The following is a 16,070-nucleotide window of genomic DNA, read 5'->3' as shown; positions in this document are numbered from 1 at the left end:
TGTGCTTTTTTGGAACTGGTCCTCCTGGGAGCAGATGCGGCGGAGTCGAAGGAATTGGGAGAATGGGATGGCGTTTTTACAGGGGGCAGGATGGGAGGAGGTGTAGTCCAGTTAGCTGTGGGAGTCGGTCGGTTTGTAGTAGATGTCCGTGTTGATTCGGTCGCCTGAGATAGAAATAGAAAGGTCGAGGAAGGGGAGGGAGGAATCTGAGACTGTCCAGGTGAATTTGAGGTCGGGGTGGAAGGTGTTGGTGAAGTGGATGAACTGTTCAACTTCCTCGTGGGAGCATTTACAGGGGGCAGGATGGGAGGAGGTGTAGTCCAGGTAGCTGTGGGAGTTTTTACAGGGGGCAGGATAAATTAACCTTGACATGAGCAAATGAGGGATGAGTGAACAGAAATGGGGAGTCAGTTCATCCCTTTTCACCAGGGACCTTAATGATGTAGGGTATGTCATTTGGAACTGTGACAAATTTTGGAATCTCTCCTCGAGACTGGTTGATAACACTGGCAAACTAATATAATAAGCAAGTTGTGGACAGTGCCTGATATCAGGTAATTAGAGAATTTAATATCATGAGCAATTATCAGGTAGACAATGTGCATCCTCCAGGATAAGTTTGGCTTTGACTATTTGGATGATCCATGCCATTCTTTGTTTGGGTTCTGCAGCATTGTTTTTCTTTGGCCTTGCGGCAAACTCCTCATCAATGCTTGTGTCCCTGTGAGGTTTAGAGGGAAGAGACAATTTACCCTCCTTTGAAAACTTACTGGCCTTAAAGTATTTCACTAATTCCATGCTCTGCTCCTTTCTGGAATGTTTATTTTGCCTTGCTTGAAGTTTATCTCACTGTATACTTGATGTCACCTTAACCTGAGAATAAATTAGAAATAGCCTATGCCTTTGTGAGATTTTGACACTTGCTTCAAAATACTTTATTGCCTGCAAAGGAACCTAATGATTCATTATTTCCCATGGTATCTCCACACAAGCCTTGGATTCATTACTCCATGTCCTATCATTATGCAATCCAACAATTTATTATTCCACATCTTGCACCAATCAATGCAACCATAGATGTATTCTGGGTTTGTTGAATCCTCAGCTTGAGATAGGTGTCATCCTCAAACTTCTATTCATTTCATACTGCCATTGTAAGTGTGATAATTTGAATCTCCTTATAATTTGCTAGCACTACTTTCTGAAAACATGGTGGGAAAGCTCTTTTTCATTTGTAAACAGGGTTATTGGTGCATATTTGCCAAGTAATGTCAGTGAAGGGAGCAAATCCAAGGCATTTTGTTGTGAGTGATTTCTAACATCGTAATAAGTGGGATTCCATATTAAAGCTCAAAAATGAAAGAAAGCAGAACTAAAATAGTTAAGGTGACAACTGCTTAAGGAGTCTGGGTTACCAACTGCATCTACATTTACAGCAAATATAAGGGATTAAATTGGATAAGGCCCCAAAAAATAAGACTGGGTTTTGCAATTGGCAGTTAATAACATGCTTGCTCATTGATATGCAGGAGGCTACACCCTAAATCTATGCTCCTGCTGTTTTCATTGATTGCTGTATCCAACCTGCACTATCTCTCTCTATTCATTGTTGCACACAACAGCAGGGAGCATGATTATCACAAGTCACTAGTGCTATTTAAAGGCAGCCTGCATCTCTTAAACTGGTGATGCATTGTGGCTGCATGAGATGGCAGCTATTCTGAAAAGTGACGAGTGGTTTTTCATGCAAGAACATGATCGTCACGATTTCCTGACAATACACTAGTTGTCTTTCTGCAAGATTGTCTTGGAGAGAAGAAGAAACATTCTGATTTTGCTCACAGATGCTCACGAAGAGAAAATGCCAGGTGCTTAATTCCTAGAGCACAGATGTAGTGCAGGAAAAGTTTAAAATTCTGACCTGAGCTGTGAAGGTAAATGAAGGCATATTCAAATGACATAACATGCAATTGCAATTCACCCATTGATCAACTCTCTTCACCTCAATCATCCACCTATTAACAATCAAGATCACTCAGCTAAGCTTCCTGCATCAAAATGATTATATCAGAAACAGACAGAAAGAATAACTGCTGTTATTCCAAATAATGCTGTAAAATGAAATGTTTCTCGATCATTGAGATGCATTGAATCGAGCAGGAAGCCAGCCAGTCTGTTGCAAACAGAAACATGTTGACAGAGCCCAGGACCCTAGAAGCAGGTGGCAATGAGGTGGTCATGTGCCTCTTTAGCTCATTACACCAGAAGCCTGTCATCTAGGTGTCTAGGAGAGTCCTCCTGGGCCATCTCCAGATCATCACCACCAACCTCAGAGAAAACACTGCTTATTCATCTCTACCTCTTAGAAGGCAGTCCACCTTTGTCAACTGAGGTTGAGTATGGCTCAGCAAACAATATGAGGACAATCCATCTGGGATGTACAGCATTGCACTATCTGACCTGTACAAGCATTTGAACCTGCTCTTCAGGAACCTTGTGAGGGACATGTACAGCATATGCTCGCTACAGGACAAATCTGAGGATCCCTGAATGGTATCATCAGTCAGGGCTTGAGATGTAACCCCTGTTGCAGACCAACTATCCCTATGTGTGCCGAGGGGCTGAAAGATGGAGGCACCAATGGTTGTTCCAGAATATAGGCTTCCTAGATAACCTGCATTGTTTATTGGGTGTGGTCACTGATGATCTGTACATGCTTGGGGATGTCTTTCCTATCCATGGACATTGGTTGCTGTTAGTGTGCTGCGAGGTCTATGTGGCCACAGTTACTTGCACTGTTCCCCTGAGGAAATGTTGCGACAGAAGCAAAGTGTCCTGCCCTGACTGCCTGTTTCCAGAACTCCAGGGGAAATCGATAAATAGGTAAGACTTAATAAAGAAACTATTAGGAACATCTCAGGTATACTCATGATTGGATAACTATTAGGGAACTGTCCACTTACAAATAGAGGCCACAAACAGATCTTGTGAAATTGCCAAACACTGGTTTATTTCTCACGATATTGTGGGGAAGAAGAATTGGCTGGACTGAAGCAAAACTGACACTTTGCACAGTTAAGTCAAGGGTTCTCTTCCCCGATCTTCAGGTACAGACAGTTCTTCTCGGGTTACAGTAGTGCAATATTAATTACAATACAGTGCAGTTTCAATTACAGTTAATAGAAAATAATTGCTTGTCCAGTAGTTTTCATCAGTTAACAATTGTAACAGGAGGTTTAGCTAATCTGCAGAAACGGGTGCTAATGGCTAGTACCCTGGCTTCAGTAGGTCCCTAGAATAGTGTTCATTATTGTCAGGTAATTGGTGCCACCTAGTCTGCATGGGCTTTGTGGGGACCTGGGGAGACAGGGAATGCCCTTGAGGTTTCAGGAGCAGTGATACTATTGTGAGGTCGGATAACCAGTTAACAGATCATCTAATAGTGTATTCCTTCAGTCAGGAAACTGCTTAGGTAATGTCTCATTTCACTGTTAGCTCCTGAGCTGAGTGTGGTCAAGTTGAGATGTCAGTGGCATTATGGATAGGCTCTGTTTGGCTAAGAACAGACATGGCTTCTGTGAGCAAGTGGTGGGCAGGCAGAGTGGTTTGTTTTTCTCCCACAATATCTATGAGATTCCACAGAAGACCTTCCAATGATCCACTGGCTGTGAAATTGAGGCTTGTTGATATTTTCAAGGAAATCGGAATGAGAGTCCCTCCTGGTTGATGAACGTGCAGGCACTCATCCAGAGGCTGGCAGACATAGGAGACACTGTTAACACTGACAGATTGTTATTGGCAGATTGCTATATTGAAACTCCGGGGTTGTGGTTTCCACTAATGTTTGCCTTTATGTGAGCCCTCTTGTATAGTCTGGTCTTTATCTGATGTCGTTAGCCTGGTCTACAGCTTTGCTGGGTTCTGCTGCTGCAGTTCCTGTTTCCATTGGTGCAGGTGATGTCTGTAGTTTCCACTGAGACAGAAGAAAATTGGAGAATGGCAGGGCTGATCTCTACCATTATTGTGTCACTTGAAGGAGATTTCCAGAGATAGCAACGTCATTTATTCCCTCATGGGATGTGGTCATCGCTAGCTGGCCAGCACTTAATTGTCTGTTCCTAGTTGCCCTTGAGAAGGTAGTGGTGCGATCCTTTCTGAACTGCTGCAGTCTATATGCTATAGGTTGACTTAAAATGGGGTTAGGGAAGGAATTCCAGGACTTTGTCCCATGGACAGTGAAGGAATAGCAATATATTTCCAAGTCAGGATGGTGAGTGGCTTGAGGGGGATGGTCTACATGATGGTAGTGCACTTTGCTCAGGGTACTGAAAGCAATAGTCAGCTTCTTTTCAGGGAAGTTTAAGCAGAATGCTGCAGACCCTCAGCACTATGTAACTGGCAGACACCATCACCGACCCTCACCTAACTTGTTCCACCTCTTTTCACTCTTCCCCTCGTGTGACAGTGACACCTGAAACTTACAGTCCTTCCATTGGTTGACCTTTACAAATGGTGCAGCTTATAGATTGCATTTGTCTCCCTTATTGCATTGTTAATGCATTCCTGAGAGACCATGAGGTGGCAAAAGCTGAAAATACTATTTGGCGATAAATGACTTTAGGAGATCCTGTTGGAATGTGATGCCTTGTGTATTGTCAATTTGCCAGCATGGTAACAACTTAGGGTAGAGCCATAGAGTCATAGAGATGTACAGCATGGAAACAGACCCTTCGGTCCAACCTGTCCATGCCGACCAGATATCCCAACCCAATCTAGTCCCACCTGCCAACACTCGGTCCATATCCCTCCAAACCCTTCCTATTCATATACCCATCCAAATGCCTCTTAAATGTTGCAATTGTACCAGCCTCCACCACTTCCTCTGGCAGTTCATTCCATACACATACCACCCTCTGTGTGAAAAAGTTGCCCCGTAGGTCTCTTTTATAATTTTCCCAGATGCACTCCAATCTCCAGTGATACACGAATTCAAACACCAAAGGCAGTAACTATGCAGGTTCTCTCTCTCTCTCCTGCAGTAGTTCATCTGATTGTTTGGACTCCAGATTAATACAATGTCCTTCATTTGTCCACATGCCTTACCCCATCAAATCTCCTTGTACTGGGTGTGCAGCTCTTTCTACGAGTTTGAAAGAGTACTGTACAACAAACTTAGGGAAAGTCATGGAGTAAAGTTACATCACATGGGATTCAGGGTGAGCTTGCCAATTGGATAGAAAATTGTCTTGATGGTAGGAGACAGAGGGTGGTGGTAGAGGATTGCTTTTTGGACTAAAGGCCTTTGACCAGCGGTGTATCACTGGGATTGGGATTGGATCCACTTTTGATTGCAATTTATATAAATGGTATAGATGAGAATATAGGAATTATGGTTAGTAAGTTTGCAGGCAAAAGTGAGTACTGCAGATACTGGAGATTAGAGTCAAGATTAGAGTAGGATGAGCAGGAAAATCGACACTTCGGGCAAAAGCCCATTCCTGATGAAGGGCTTTTGCCGAAACGTCGATTTTTCTGCTCTTCGGATATTGCCTGACCAGCTGTGTTTTTCCAGCACCACTCTAATCTTGACTCTAGTAAGTTTGCAGATGACACCAATATTGGTGGTGTAGTGGGACAGTGAAAAAGATCATTTAAGATTACAAGTAGATTTTGATCAACTGGGCCAATGGGCTGAGGAGTGGCGGATGGAGTTTAATTTGGATAAATGTGAGGTATTGCATTTCAGTAAACCAAAGAAAGGCAGGACTTATACGATTAATGGTAAGGTCTTGGTAATATTGTAGAACAGAGAGACTTGGGGTTTCAGATACATAATTCGGGTCACAGGTGGTTAAGAAGGCATTTAGCATGCTTGCCTTCATTTCTCCGACCTTTGAATATAGGAGTTAGGAAGTCATGTTGAGATTGTACAGGACATTGGTGTGGCCTCTTCTGGAATACTGTGTGCAGTTCTGGTCATCCTGCTATAGAAAGGATATTATTAAACTGAAGAGGATTCAGAAAAGTTTTGCCAGGATTTTTCTGGGAATTGAGGGCTTGAGTTATAAAAATAGGCTGGATAGGCTGGGACTTCCTTTCATTGGAGCATGGGAGATTTATAAAAACATGAGGGGTATGAATAAGGTGATTACCAAAGTTTGTTTCCCTAAGGCAGAATAATTCAAAACTAGGGAACATTTTTTTAGGTGAGAGGAGAAAGAGTTCAAAAGGACAAGAGAGGGAATTATTTTACACAGAGAGTGGTTAGTGTGTGGAATGAATTGCCAGAGAAAGTGATGGATGCAAGTACAGTTACATCATTTAAAAGTCATTTGGATAAGTCCATGAATTGGATTTGGAGGGAAGTGTGCCAAATGCAGCGGATGGGACCAGTTTAGTTTGGGAACATAGTTGGTGTGGATTAGTTGGACCAAAAGGTCTGCTTTCCTGCTGTATGACTAAGCCTCTATGAGACTCCATGATGATGACATCGCTACAACAGCCTGAGTACTCAACACCAACGGTTAATCTTCAGGCACCATCCTACAACACATCTGCTTCATTCTTGACCGCAGTGTCTTCACTTTCAACAACCAGTTCTTCAGCCAGACACATGGAACAGCTAAGGGGACTAAATTTGCACCCCAATACACCAACATTTTCAAGCGCAAGTTCAAGCAAGACTTCTTTGTTGTGCAGGATCTCCGACAAACCTGTAAACCAGATACATTGATGACATTTTCTCCCTTTGGACTCATGGCAAGGAATCACTGAAACAACTACATAGCAATATCAACAAGTTTTATCCCACTATCAGACCTACCATGGACTACCCCTCAGAATCAGTTTCATTCTTGGATGCATACATCTTCATCAGGGATGGACACCTCAGTACCTCACTCTGTCGCAAGCCCACGGATAACCTCATGATGCTGCACACTCTAGCTTCCACCATAAACTTATTAAAGAAGTCATCCCTACAGACAAGCTGTGCACATACCCAGGATCTGCTCAAATGAGGAGGAATGTGATGCACAGCTGAAGGTTTTGAAAGACACCCTTATAAGAACGGGATAAGATGCCCAACTCACAGTTCTGATGTGCCACAACAAAAACCCCAAAAATCTCCTCAGAAGACAGAAACAGGACAGGACAGGACCATAGAGCACTCTTCGTCATCCAGTACTTCCTGGGAGCAGAGAAACTCCACCGTGTTCTTCACAGCCTTCAACATTGATGATATTGAGCATCTTGCCAAGATGTTCCCTATGCATCCACTTCTTGCCTTCAAAAAAAATCGCCAAACTTTAAAGAGACAATTGTTTGCAGCAAATTACCCAGCCTTCAGGGCAACATCAACCACAACAACACACAACTCTGCCATGGCCACCTCTGCAGGACATATCAGATCATCAAGGTGGATACTAACATCACACATGGGAACACCACCCACCACGGCAGATACTCATGTGACTCAGCCAATGTTGTCCACCTCACACGCTGCAGACAAAGATGCCCCGAGGCATGGTATATTGGTGAGATCATACAGACACTATGACAATGGAGGAATGGACACTGCACAACAATCACCATCCCAGTTGGGAAGCACTTCAACAGTCAAGTGCATTCAGCCTCTGATCTTCAGGTAGGTGTCCTCCAAGACAAACTTTGAGATACACAACAACGCAGAATGGCTGAGCAGACTGATAGCTAAGTTATGTACCCTTGAAGACTGCCTCAACTGTGATCTTGGGTTCATGTCACGCTACAAATAAAGCCAACACACTGTTTTGTATTTGTAAAACCTTCCTTACTGTCCTGTTTTGACAGCATCACCTTAATAAATTGTTATGATCATTCTACCTTCATCAGTTTGTAGTTTTGAATGACTTATTATACTCTCACACATATGCACACACACACATATGCATACAAACACACACACTTTCTCCCACACAAACATGCTCACACACACACATACTCTCACAGACCTTCTCTCGCACACTCACTCTCTCAGAAATATATAATTTCTCACACTCACACACATTCTCTCTCAAACACACCCACACACACACTCTCTCTCTCACACAGACACACACGCGCGCACATATAAGTCTATGGGGTTTATGTTTATTTGCAGATAGATGCTATTTTGTTCAAAAAATACATAATATGTATTCACAGTCATTCAATGTGGCATCTTATAAATTTCAGCTTTCAGAATAAAACCAGCCTGATTCCGGGCATGAACTCAGACGGATTCTGAACAAAGCCTCACACTCACAATTCAGTATCAGACCTGAGATGCCACCTTTTGTATATTCCTATCGTTCTGCCTGATTGTCATGACAGCACAGCACTGACATTGACTTTGTAACAGTTTCCACACCGTCCAACACGCTTGGTCACCTGCAGACATGTATTATCTAATACTTCATTCACACAGTCATATGGTCTTTTGATATCTCTGCCCTTGATCTCTCTGCCTATATACTTTGTATGTTCATGCTGCTCTTTCACTGCATCTGATGAAGGGGCTGTACTCTGAAAGCTTGTGTGATTTCAAGTAAACCTGTTGCACTGTAATCTGGTGTTATATGACTTCTGTCTATGAGAGATTACTCATTGAGCTGTTTGATTACCAAACCCTGTCATCCATTCTGTGCTATCACCTGTTCACAGTCCCTGTTGTTCCTAAGGCCTTTATCCTTGCGCCCACTTACTGTAAAACTCATCATTGTAAGATCTGACCTGCTCCAAGAGTCCCTCATAATTGAGACTCCACTGCCCCAATGTTTACTCTTCCCTTGATCAAAGCTACCTGCATCCTGATGTTCCTTGATACCACCACCCCCCATGCCACCAAAGAGATTGTCTCCTTTTTAACTCTCTACCTCCAATTCCCAGAGCTTTAACATGGAACTGAATGACCATCTTGGTGACCATTCTTTCTGCTTCATGAGGTTTCCAGAGGTGAGCTGGCCTCAGTATGAAGTGATGTGCTATTGACTGAAAATAAGGAACTGAAACATGCAAAGGAAAGGACACAAAATAGGGTGGCAGAGATAATGGTCCAAAATTCTTGAACTCAGTGTTGGAAGATTAGCTGCTGCTCCTCAAGCTTACATTGATACTCACTGGATCAAGGCATCAGGCCCAGGGGAGAGATGGCAGAGCAACCACAAGTTGGGGAATGGAGATGATGGGTAACTGGAAGCTCAGGGTCGTACTTGCAGACTGAACAGAGGTGTTCCCCAAAATGATCACCCTGTTCTCCTTGATGTATGAGAGACCATATTGCGAATAGTGAATACAGTAGTTGCCCACATTGAAAGAAGAACAGGCAAACCCCAGCTTCATCTGGGGGAATTTGGTTCAGGCCTGACCAGGGAAGCTGTAGTTGCTTTCCTGCCAGGCTAAACCAGGTCAGCAGCTGAAGGGAAGATTGAAGACACCCTCCAAGGAAGTCAACTGATGTTCATTTATGAGAAAGGAAACAAACTGGTGACATTTAAATAATGCCAGGCATGGCCTCTGCCAGACAGGAAATTAACTCCTCAGAGCAGTTTTCTGGACAGAAGCTGCTTGCAGCTAAAATTCACTGGTAGGAGTTACTAATGATTTTGATTCATATTGTTAGAGCAATTCTGGTCCATGTTAATTAATCACAAAGCCACAGAATGTATCTGTCACTAGAGTTTCAGAATTTGATTCGAGGTGAAAATGCATTGAATGATAATGTCACCAGTGCAGAAGATTTTTGGCGTTGGCGTGAAGCCATTTCATTAATTAACAAAGTATGCTCGCTGAAGTAGTGCTCTGCAGGGAGCATGCTTCCATAGCAACAAGTGAATATCATAGGACTAAAGATGTCTGAACATACAGAATAAAATTGGAAAGGGGAGGAATTCCCTTCGATCCTTCTAAACCTTCCCTTCTGTTCTTCAGCATCTCCTTGTAGTTATCATACATGGATGTTGCAGCATGTGATGATGTACTGTCTGATGAATGCATGATCATGGATGCTGTGATTATATTTTTACATATCCTTTTTATAAATGTTCATAATATTATGTTATCCTTATCTTAGAATAATTTAAAACTTTTGCTGAATTATAGTAATTCAATAATTCACAAAAAATTGTGATAAAGTGACATTGATTGAACAGACCGTTTTATTGTTACTGAGAGCATACATTTTGACTGATACTGAAACACTTTTTTAACACTTATTTGTGAGATATGGCTGCCTAGCTCTAATTTTTTCATTCATATTCTTTCATGGGATGTGGTTGTCGCTGGCTGGGCGGCATTTATTGCCCATCCCTAGCTGTCTTTGAGAAGGCTGGTGGTGAACTACCTTCTTGAACGTTTGCAGTCCATTTGGTGCAGGGAGACCTACAATGCCATTAGGGAAGGAAATTCAGAATTTTTACCCAGTGACAGAGAAAGAGCAGTTAAAAAATGTCAAGTCTGGAAGGTTTGAGCCTTGAAGGGTATTTTGCAGTTGATGGTGTTCTCATCTATCGGCTGCCCTTCTCCTAAGTGGTAGTGGTTTTGGGTTTGAAAGGTACAATCAAAGGAGGCTAGGTGAGTTAATCTGGTGCATCTGGTAAATGGTATACACTGCTGCCACTGTACTGCATGTTGAAAGTGCTGACTTAGACAGCACCTTCCAAAACAACTTCCACGTGGAAGGACAAATGCAGCAGATACATGGAAACACCATCAACTGCAAGTACCCCTCCAAGACATTCACCCTCCTGACTTGGATTCCTATTGTTATTCCTTTAGTATTGTTGATTCATATTCCTGGAATTGTCTCCATAATGGCATAATGAGTCTCCTATAACACATGGTCTTCAATGGTTCAAGAAGGCAGTTCACCACCACCTTCTCAAGGGCAACAAAGATTCGTTAACAAATGCTGGCCAAACAAGTAACAGCCTATGAGTGAATTTTTTAAAAGTATGATTGATGGTTATTGGCCAGGTTTGAGTTGTTTGGCTTTTGTGGACAGGATGTACATGGACAATTTTTCATACTGCTGCATAGATGCCAGAATTGTTGGGAGAATTTGGCTAGGAATACAGATCGCTCTGGAACACAGGTACTATTGCTGGAAAGTTGTTAGATTTCTAGTATTTACAGCTTCCAATGCCTTTCCAGTATCCAGTGCCTTCATTTGTTTCTTGATATCATGTGGAGTGCATGTTTGACCTGATACCATGAGACTTCATGGGGCTCAGAGTCAGTGTTGAAGACTCCCCTGGGCAACACCCTCCTGTTTGTATATCACTGTGGCACCATCTCTGGTGGATCTATCTTGCTGCTTGGACAGGACATAACAAAGGATGGTGCTGGTGGTATCTGGGACATTGTCTATAAGGTACAATTCTGTAACTATGATAATGTCAGACTGTTGCTTGAAGAATCTGTGTAATAGCTATCCCAATTTCAGCACAAATCCATAAACATTGTTAAGGAGAACTTTGCAGGGTGAATAGGGCTGAGACTGCTGCTGTGGTTTCTGGTGCCTAGGTTGATGCTGGGTAGCTAATCTGATTTTCTTCCTTTCTTTAAGCTTTGTTGCAGTCTTGATACAATTATGTAACTTGCTAGGCCATTTTAGAGGACAGTTAGAAAACAACCAAATTTGCTATGGATTTGGAGTCACCTCACTTTCTCCTCGAAGATTTCAACCTACTGCGAATCCTCTTACAAGGATGCCTTCCTTGAAGCACTCTCTGCTCATTCCTGAAGAAGGGCCTGTGCCCGAAACGTCGAATCTCCTGTTCCCTGGATGCTGCCTGACCTGCTGTGCTGTTCCAGCAATAAAGTTTCAACTTTGATCTCCAGCATCTGCAGACCTCACTTTCTCCTATTTGGAGTCACACATCTACCAGACGGGGTAAAATCAACATTTCCTTCCCTAAACAATGTTAGCAGATTAGGCTTTTGTTAACAATTATTACACAGTCACCATTAGATTAGTTGTACTTACAGATTTTCTAGAATTGGAGAAATCAATTTTCACCATCTGATTTGGTGACATTCAAACCCATGTATCCAGAACACCATTCTGGTTCTCAGTATTATTGATTGACTAACAATGTCACAACACTACCCTTTCTGCTAACAACTAGAATACTTGTTGATCTTATCTTGCTGAGGTAGTAAACTTTGAACTTGTTTTATGCCCTGTACATACTCATGGGTTAGGGTTAGAGTTGCAGGTGGAGAAAGTGAGGTCTGCAGATGCTGGAGATCAAAGTTGAAACTTTATTGCTGGAACAGCACAACAGGTCAGGCAGCATCCAGGGAACAGGAGATTCGACGTTTCGGGCACAGGCCCTTCTTCAGGAATTGCAGGTGGGTGATTAGTAGTTTACTAGTCTTTTCACAATTCTAACAATGAGCTCTACATTGAATCATGCCTCTCAGTAAAATGAGGATAAGTTCAGAGATTTAAATCTGCAGTGTTCAAACATACCTTCCAGCAGGTGGCTCAAGAACAACACGAACAGAGTCTTAGATATATGTTGCCTCCCTGTATTTTCCAACAGTGAATGCAATGATCTGGTCGTGAAAGGACAGAAAGAACAAAATAACTTATACAATGAAGAGAGAAAAGATGCCATATTTTTAAACTTTAATTTATTACAATCTTTAATAAAATGAAACAGCTACGGGGAGAGAAATTATCCAAGCATTTATTTCCAGCAATTGAAAACGTGACGGAGAATTAATTAAAATGTTCAACTGGAGAAAACATCTGGTTTGAACTCATAACAAATGAAGGTTGCTATAGCAACTCTAAGGCAAGAGTTTCAAAATAATTTGGCTTTTCGATCCCTTCAGTCTGTGTAAAACACATCTGAAGTGAGGGACCAATCTCAAACAGAAACTTGCAATGTATTGATTGATTGTCAAAGTGAATTTTTTGGGGGGAGTTGTAATTGGATTTGTTAGGTGGACAGTTTTTAATTATTTTAAAATTCCAGAATTTCATCAACTTACAAGGAGTGCTCAAGCTATTCATCTCATTGATAATGAGAACTTTTTCTTTCCCTCTGATGCTCATAAGCCTGCAGAATTCTCTCCCCAGACAGTGGTGGCAGGGTCATTGAATATGCAAGCAGAAGTAGATAGGTTCTTGACTAGCAAAGGATTCCAAGGGGGGTTGGTGGGGGGGGGGGGGGGGGGGGGGGGAGAGGATTGGCATGGTCAGGAAACTGGGTTGAGACCATCATCAAATCAGCCATGATTTTACCAAATGGTAGAGCAGGTTGGAGGGTCAAATGGTGGACTACAGGTCCTAAATTTAATCTTTATTTGTATTGTTTCTTAAGGGGGCCAGTTAGATGGACAGCTTGTGAGGAATGCCAGCAGCATGGGTTCAATTCCTGCACTGGCTGAGTTTACCATGATGGTCCCACCTACTCAACCTAACCTCTTACCTGAGGCACGGTGACTCTCAGGTTAAACCATTACCATTGCCATCTCTCTCCAATAGAGAAAAGTACTCCTCTGGGACTACACTGATTTATCTTTGTTGTCTCCTTGGCATTCATCCAAGAGGTTCTAGAAAATGGAAGGCAAAGTATATCATAGCTTGATTGGTCAGGGAGTGTTTCAGGTATAGCAGTTGTACCTCTTGTAAACAGGCCCAATTTCAGATGAAGGGTTTTTGCCCAAAATGTCAATTCTCCTGCTCCTCGGATACTGCCTGACCTTCTGTGCTTTTCTAGCACCACACTCTCACTCTAAATTCCTGCATCTGCAGTCCTCACTTTTGCCTAGTCAATTTCAGCATTGTGGAGTGCTTCCAAATCTCTCAGCTCTCAGTCAAAGCAATGCACATTTAACTTCTTGGCTTCCCTGTTTTTTCAGTTGACAAAGATTATTTCTCTATTTGCACAGAGTGATACAGTAGCCTAACATCCTATTGTCTGAGCAGCGTGTTAATATTTCATGCACTTTATTTCTGTTAAGATAAATGTACCTTTGGGAGCAGGTATAATGTAATGATGAAAGAATTATTTATTTCTTGCATCAGCACCTTTGACATTTGAAGCATTATTCTGGACAATAAATGTACAAATGTAAAAGTCATTCTCTCAGGGCCGTTATGTTATGTTGTCACCAGTTTGAAATTCTCATCTGAAAATTATAATTGGTTTTTCCTTTCTTCTTGTCTCTGTTTCTTATATTTCTGTTTGTTTTTGTATCTAAGATGGTTGCTTCTGTTAAATTGTTTTTTTTTACATACAATGGCAATGGAGAATGGAAATTTTGTTCATATTTCACTGTAGTCCTGTATCCCTGTGCTTGAATACACGTGACAGTAAAATCTAATTCTAAAGACTAAATTCTAAAATCTAATTCAGATCCCAATTCCAATCCTAATTCTAATTCTAACACTTAGGTGTACAAACCTGATTGCAAAGTCTGGAGGTTTATTTTGACAGTGAACTGAAAGGAACTATTAGCTGATTTTAATCATTGTAATGAGGCCAGCTAGATGGATCTCATAGAGTATGAGTTCCCTGATTGCTGCTGTTACTTTTATCCAATCAGGGAGCCCTGCCTGACAGATATGAACATAGAGCCATTTGAGGTTTGTCCTCCTCTCCCTGTAAATTGGTTGAACGGTAGGGTTCAGGGCCTAGCTTTGCTGCTCCTCTCCCTTGTAAAATTGCTGTCTTTTGTGTACAGCTGTCAATGTTTTTTTTTGTAAACTGTTTTGTAATTTGTTTAATAAAATAAAAAAAAAAAAAAATGAACATAGAGCCAAATAAGCACTACCGCAGTTAGGCGGTAGTGTGGGGGTTTTAAAAAAAAAGAAGTGTCAAAAAAAAAGAACATAGAGCCATAGAGTCATCGAAATGTACAGCATGGTAACGACCCTTTAGTCCAACTTGTCCATGTCGACCAGATATCCCAACCCATGTAATCCCACTTGCCTGCACCTGGCCCATATCCCTCCAAACCCTTACTATTCATAGACCCATCCAAATGCCTCTTAAATGTTGCAATTGTACCAGCCTCCACCACTTCCTCTGGCAGCTCATTCCATACAAGCACCAACCTCTGTGTGAAAAAGTTGCCTCTTAGGTGTCTTTTATGTCTTTCCCCTCTCACCTTAAACCGATGCCCCTCTAGTTCTGGACTCTCCCACCCCAGGGAAAAGACTTTGTCTATTTATCTTATCCATGCCCCTTATGATCTTATAAACCTCTATAAGGTCACCCCTCAGCCTCCGACACTCCAGAGAAAACAACCCCGGCCTATTTAACCTCTCCCTATTGCTCAAATCCTTCAACCCTGGCAACATTCTTGTAAATCTTTTCTGAACCCTTTCAAATTTCACAACATCCTTCTGATAGGAAGGAGACCAGAGTTGCATGAGTGTCAGACTACCTGTTCATTTTGAGAGCTGGCTCTGGAGGAACTGCATCAGTGTCAAGGACTCTCCATAAGTAGATCAAGGGTGACTTGGCCACTGTGGAGTTATTTCAGTGGCAATGGGAGAAAAGCATGCTCCTGAAGAGAGTTGGGGTAAGCATTTTTGGCGTAATAGTGTTATTTGGGTAGCCTGACTTGTTCGATCCTGCTGTCGAAGCCTGGATCCAGTATGAGGAAAGAATGCATTTTTTTTAGGCAAATTACATTGGAGCAGATGAAAAGCAATGATTAATTCTCCTGAAAGCTTGTGGATCTGCAGTTTTTTAGTTATTAGGAGCCTAACATTCCCTGAAGTACCAGATGCTAAAACTTTCAACAGTTGACGGACTTAATTAAGGAATTATATGACACCAAGCATCCTCTAATTCTGAGGTGCTATTGGTTTATTCAGCAATTCAAGAACCAGGGGAATCAGTATCAGGATTTTTGACTAGATTAAAATGGCTAGCAGATGCATGTGACTTTTGTTTAACCCTTAATGAGATGCTGAGAGACCATTTGGTTTGTGGGATTAATGATGTAACCATCAAAAAGTCAACTAGTTGAAGCCCAACTGGACTTCAAACAGGCACCACAACTTTGTCGTTGGAAAATGTGGAAAG

The sequence above is a fragment of the Chiloscyllium plagiosum genome, chromosome 9, assembly GCF_004010195.1.
Source record: "Chiloscyllium plagiosum isolate BGI_BamShark_2017 chromosome 9, ASM401019v2, whole genome shotgun sequence".
Classification (NCBI taxonomy): Eukaryota; Metazoa; Chordata; class Chondrichthyes; order Orectolobiformes; family Hemiscylliidae; genus Chiloscyllium; species Chiloscyllium plagiosum.
This window is presented reverse-complemented; position numbering follows the sequence as displayed.